Consider the following 6,709-nt stretch of genomic DNA (forward strand, 5'->3'; position numbering starts at 1 on the left):
GTAGGTGTTCCTTAAAACCAATTGATTCATAGTCAAACTCAGCCCCAATAGGACCTCGGTGGTTTCCTAATACTAATGAGGTTATGTGAGTGATTCTCCATTGCAGAGAGTCGAACCTACATCCTACTACATGTCTAATCTCATGAAAATTTCCTTAAAACCACAACCACATGCCTTTTATTTCTTGAAAAAGAAAAAAATGTGTTGCTTCTGCTGTCTCAGTGTAGGGGATCGTATTGAGTTATAGGTATGCGGAAATAAGATTATATAAGTAAATTATAATTTATTTATTTAATTAATTGTGTCAAACCCTTTAACCATAATCTATTAATTTCGTGTCGACTTTGTAAATCGTGTCAAAAATTGTCAATCATTATGTCGTGTGTCGAGTTCGAATCATATAAGACTATATTAATTAACCCTAATCATATCCATTTAATTAAATGTGTCAAACACATCAACTCTAACTCATTAATTTATGTCGGGCTTATATTGAAATCGTAAAAAAAAACTGTGATTTCCTTGCAGGTGGTAGCCACTGGTGGGACTCTTGGCTCATTCTCTAGCTTTGTATTTATTGTTTATTTGTAAAGGCAGGTAAAAATAGATTGTGATAATTATTTTGAAGATAGCCCAACCTTAGCAGGTACGTTATCTCAAACTTTACTTACGCAAAATTCCACTAAATCTCATGTATTTGAGGGCAGGGAAGTCAATAATATATAGTTTAGATGTTTCAATTAAACAATTTGATTTGTGTGTGACATACAAATATATGCCATGTATTAATGTTAAATATATTCAAATTATATATCTTCAATTTATAACATTTTCTTTCTCCCTCTAATCTTGCAGTTAAATATTATCTTCAAAGGGAAGATTTAAGCTTTGAGATCTTCATTAGCTTGATGGGTTTGGTTTTGGAAATTGTAAATGTAATTAACCAGTTTATATGTAATATTTTAGAGCTATCTCTCTTGTAATGGGACCAACAGTACTATAGGGCACCATATGAATGTACATATCTGCACAAAATACATGTAACTATAATATAACATCCTACTTTCCATATTAATTATTGTAAAATAAAGAGACGAAAATTCTCATTTTACCTGAAGTCTACTACTTTTTATAACAAATTATTTTACAGCTGTCTAGCACGTGTTATATCTTCATTGGAGACTTTCCCAGCAGTGAATATTCCACGTTCCACGACACCCTTTACACTTGGGATCCGGATCTCCTCCTATTATTGGAAATATGAGACCATCATATTTTTAATCTTAGCCCTTAGATAAATCTAAGAGTTTGTATTATCTCAATCTCAAACTCTCAAAATAAACACAACCACATTTAATTATATATCAAATTTGAATACAAAATTTAATTAATTAATATATATATTTTTTTGAATAGAAGCCACCCGGTGGGTGGCTGGGCGGCCACCCCATAGCCTAGGGCAAATTTTTCTTTCTGCCTCCAATGGCCGCCGATCAGGCCATGAAAGCCGCAGCCAGAGATATTCTCATCTCCCCAGTACTCCTCGCAACACTGGAAAATCTCCTCTCCTTCCTCACCCCACCAGAAGATGTAGACCTTCACCTATCCAAGCAGAGGTCATCTTTGACCACTGCAGGCAGTACTATCCCAACACTCTCTTACTCAAGCTTACTGACGTCCTTCAAACCTCCGATGACTTCATTCTCTCTTGCCACTACGCCACGCGCCTCCACAGCGTTCTAGCTCGGCAGTCAACTGAGATCTCCCCCATGCTCCTGACCGAGCTCAAGGCCCGGATTTTCGCTTGCTTTCAGCAACACAGATTAACCCCCATTTACAGGAATTTGTCCAAGTCTATATCAATTGTTGCTTCTAGTGTTGAGGAATAATTTCACATTGTCTGTAAGAAATTTATGGGTCTAACTCATCTCATAGAACCGATTCAAGAAGAGAGGGTTGCCCATTCCTTATAAACATGCTAAAGATCTTGTCCACAAGCAATGTGGGATTATTCCGCAACACCCGCCCTCATGTGCATGCCAGTATTTTTCTGAATCCTTGTCACAGGGTAAGTAGTGTGGATCCCATTTGTCCTGTGGTAGGCTCTCATACCATAAAAAAATTAATGGGCTTAACTCATCTTACAGAACCAGAAAAAATACCGGCCTGCACATGAGGGAGGTGCTAAGAAATAATTATACATTGCCTGTGGACAAGACCTTGGGCATGTTTATAAAGAATGGACAACCCTCTCTTATTGAACCAATTTTATGAAATGAATTAGAACCACAAATTTCTTCATCCAGGGTCTTTATCACACAACATGGAGATTGGCAGGAGCTTCTTGATTATATACTATTGTCTCTCGATTCGAATGACGATGAGGTTACCGAATCGTGTCTTTGTCTGTTTTGCGATTTGCCATTGAATACGGGTCGATTCTTGCAGCCGATGGCCGCTCCCTAGGCCTTGAGGGTGGCCGCGCGGCCACCCCAGCCACCCATGGGGTGGCAGTGAGTGGGGGTGGTGGCTTGCCGCCCCTGGGTGGCTTGTCTTCAACCAAAAAATATATATTAATTAATTAAAATTTTTATTGAAATTTGATTTATAATTGAATGTGGTTGTGTTTATTTTGAGAGTTTGAGATTGAGATAATATGGACTCTTAGATTAATCTAAGGGCTAGGATTTGAAAATTTTAGGGTCTCATATTTCCCCATAATTAGGAGGTGATCCTGATCCATCCATCTTGATGTTCTCAAATCTCAAGTTCATGGGTTAACGGATCAAGTAATGAATATCTAAACTCCCTTGTGCAACATGTCGAGTATTATTTTTTATTTTTAATTGAATAAGAAAAGGGTTACCGGGAAGAATCTTTCCCACTACTGATCCGAATGGAAGAAGAAGTGGGTGATTCTAAAAACGAAAATAGGGTAGGCTCCCCAGTAATAGACCAAAAACAAATTAAAACAGCGCATAAATAAGTTAGAAAATGGGACAAATAAATGATTTGGTCCTCTCAAGGGACCACACAAGGTGGTTACAAAAGAAAAAAGGGGCACAGATTAAAGCAAGCCTATCTGAACTTCCATTTGGAACTAGCAACAACCACTGCAAAGAGGCTGAAGTCAAAAATACACGGTCATAGTCCAATGTAGGGACTACTGGTAAGAGAGGAACCACCACAAGATCGGTTACAAAAATCTCCATGAAAGATCAAAACACCAAATACCAAGGAGACAGCAACCCACAAAATCAACAAGCAACAAACAACAACAAAAATAGCTGCAAAATACATGGAAAATAAAAATACATGGAAAATTAAAAAAAAAAAGCAGGAAAAAAGCCCACTGAACAACGGTTAAAACAGAAGACATGGTGGATGGAGGGTGGTGGGAGAGCTTCTGACAATAGCTCGAAATGCATGCGGCGACTCATGGTGGCTGGAACAGGGTGATGAAGACTCCGCCGGGATGCAAGGAGGATGGGAAAGGCTCTGGTGGGGCGCATTGGATCAATGGAGGAACAGAGGCCGACAGATCTAGCTGGGACAATTCTAGAGCTGAGAACCACTGTAGAACTGGGAATGACACGACTGTAGGGGTGAAAAGAGGCTAGAGGGGGCCGACTAGGTGGGGCGGAGTGGACCGAAGGCAACAGTACGGCGACACCACTACTCAGGGGAAAAAAAAGAAGAACCGAGGAGGGGGGAAGGAAATGGCCGCTCTAGACGGAGGGGAAGAGGGGAGGAAGGAGAAAGCAAAGCCTCTCCCTCCTCCCCAGAAAAGAACCGCGCGGAGGAGGAGCCTCAATGAGGAGGTGGAAATGTAGAAAGGAGGAAGAGACTTCTCTCGGGAGAGAGAAGAGAGCGTGCAACATGTCGAGTTGAAACAAGGTTTCATGGGTTTGTGCCTTGCTTTTTCAATAGGTGTTTCAAAAGAGGGTTTTTATTAAATTTGTTGTTGGAAGTCCCACATTGCCTGGGTATTAAGGAGATAGGTCATTTATAATGTGAGGGGAAAAACCTCAACTCATGAGCTAGCTTTCGGGTTGAGTTAGGCCCAATACTCATTTCTAACATGGTATTAGAGCCTAACCCAATTAATTGGATGTGGCCCACCATCACCCATTGTCGCACGTGTTGGCTTGGATGTCCTCCCGCCACACGTGAAGGGGCGTGTTGGAAGTCCCACATTGCCTGGGTATTAAGGAGATGGGTCATTTATAATGTGAGGGGAAAAACCTCAACTCATGAGCTAGCTTTTGGGTTGAGTTAGGCCCAAGACCCATTTCTAACATTTGTTCCTCACATCTTTGCCATATTTTAAATTGGGTTTGTGTTCTACTTCGTCAGATTCATCTGCCACTTTTGTAAAAGCCCTTTTTTTTTTTTTTACTAATCACAAAACTACATTAGAGAATTCGATATTATGCAAAAGCCATGTAAAATCATGGGCTTATATTATGATAAAACAATATTACATGCTTTTCAACTATATAAATACTAAAACACATTTTATGTAAAATAACTTTTCTGCTTTTGAAGCGAGTTTACTTAGAACACTTGTTTAATCCCATGTTTACAACTCTCGAAACATGTCCTATTGTCGTTGCAAATTACTAGTGGCTATGTTTGGCAATGACCAAAAAATGACCCCATACTATTCATTTAAAATTCAACTTCTAATATTCTTACTTTTTACATTATATAAATTACTTTTTACTACTATTAAAATAAAATAAAAAAATTACAACAAAACAAATTTTTTCTTTTACTTTTTCATACCAAGCATTCTTACTTTTTTCACATCAATCAAATCTTGTTACAAAAAATGACAACCAAATGCCAAAGGCCAATACCAAACAAAACCATGCATGTATTAGTAAGGGTTTAAACCATCAAAACCCTAAGTTCTAATTTTCACCTAAACCTCTTTGAACCCTTTTATGAAACCTATCTCATGTCAAACCCTAAAACTTCTCTCTCTTTGAAAAATTCGTTATTGTTCATTTTTGGACAATATCATTCAAACTAATTACAATCGATAGTTCGACTGAGCCTCTCTATTCTAGGCTAAGCTACTCCTCCTATTATTATTATTATTATTATTTAGTTTTTATTTTTATTTTTATTTTTTAGTATTTAATAAAATAAATCATTATTATTTTAATATGATACGGCAAAAAATGCTAACATGTCATTTTATTCGAAAGAAAATACATGGAATGACTCATTTTAAATATGCAATAAAACTAATCATTTCGGCCTCATTTGGTTCGCGAAATATTTAGTCAATTGAAAAAGGAATAGCTACTATTAGAAATAGAAGAGTGTGAAATATAATAACTATTCATATTCCTTAGTTTGGTAATAACACACATGCAAAAATTGGAATTGAATCAAAATTACAAAAAAACTCCATATATATTTTTCAAACTTATATTAAAAAAAAAAAAAAACCTTGAAATAAAATGGGTGGCAGGGTGATCGGCCACCCATAGAAGCGACCACAAGTGGCCACGACTAGCCCGATAAGCAACGGAGGTGGCATCTGCCATCCCCAAGGCATCTGGGGTGGTGCGACAACCCTCGATCTCTTCTGTTAAATAAAAAATTATATTGGTATTTTAAAAAAATATATTCCATTATAATCCTGTATGTATGAGATTAGTACATAGTCTCATGGAAATAAAATATTTCCAGAAATAGTGTATAACCAAACAAATGAATAGATATATCGTAGAATTAATTATTCTTTTTTAGGAGTCTATTTTGCAAATCAAATGAGACTTTAACTTAAAAAAATGTTAAAGGCCCAACTTATTTGCCCAATATAAGTCCAACTTTTTCCTTCTTTTTTTTTTTTTTTTTTAAAAAAAAAAATTTAAAAAAATTAAAAAAAAATGAAAAAAATGTCTGAAGCAACCCTATCCATTTTTTGTCCTTCTTTTATTTGGTATTTTATAAAAATAAAAAGGGTAATTTTTTTTTTTTTGCATAATAATGACATTTTTTTATTTCTTAAAAATGACCATTTTTATGAAGAAAAATATAATTTTTTTTTTAAAAAAAAATACCAAATAAAAAAAGACAAAAAATAGATAGAGTTGCTTCAGATATTTTTTTCAATTTTTTATTTTTATTTTTTTAAATAAAAAAAGTTAGGCCTCGTTTGGTTTGCGGATTGTCTAGTCCATTGGAAAATGATTAGCTACCACTGGGATTAGCTACCACTGGGAATAGATTAGCTAGTCCTATTCCTTTGTTTGGTTGTAACGCTGGAATAGACTACCTAATCCCATTCTTTCGTTTGGTACAATGCAATATGTTGATGAATAAAATCGTATTATGATCTTATTTCCTAAAATACCTTTATAATATAAATACAATTTATATTATTAAGGACTTTCATTCTTTTCTTTTTATTGAAAGATAAACAATTTTACTATAATTTTTTTTTTTAGTTATGTCATGTATATATAATTTTATATATATATACACGCTTGAACATAGGTTGTACACTTGAACAACATGTGTTCAAGCATGTATATATATATATATGTACGCTTGAACAACCTGTGTTCAAGCATATGTATATATAACTAAATTAAAAATCAAACTGAGAAAGTATAGAGAAAGAGAGATGGAGAAACAGAATAAAAAAAAAAATAAAAAATAAAAAATAAAAAATAAAAAACTAAACAAT

This window comes from Corylus avellana, chromosome ca1, assembly GCF_901000735.1.
Source record: "Corylus avellana chromosome ca1, CavTom2PMs-1.0".
Classification (NCBI taxonomy): Eukaryota; Viridiplantae; Streptophyta; class Magnoliopsida; order Fagales; family Betulaceae; genus Corylus; species Corylus avellana.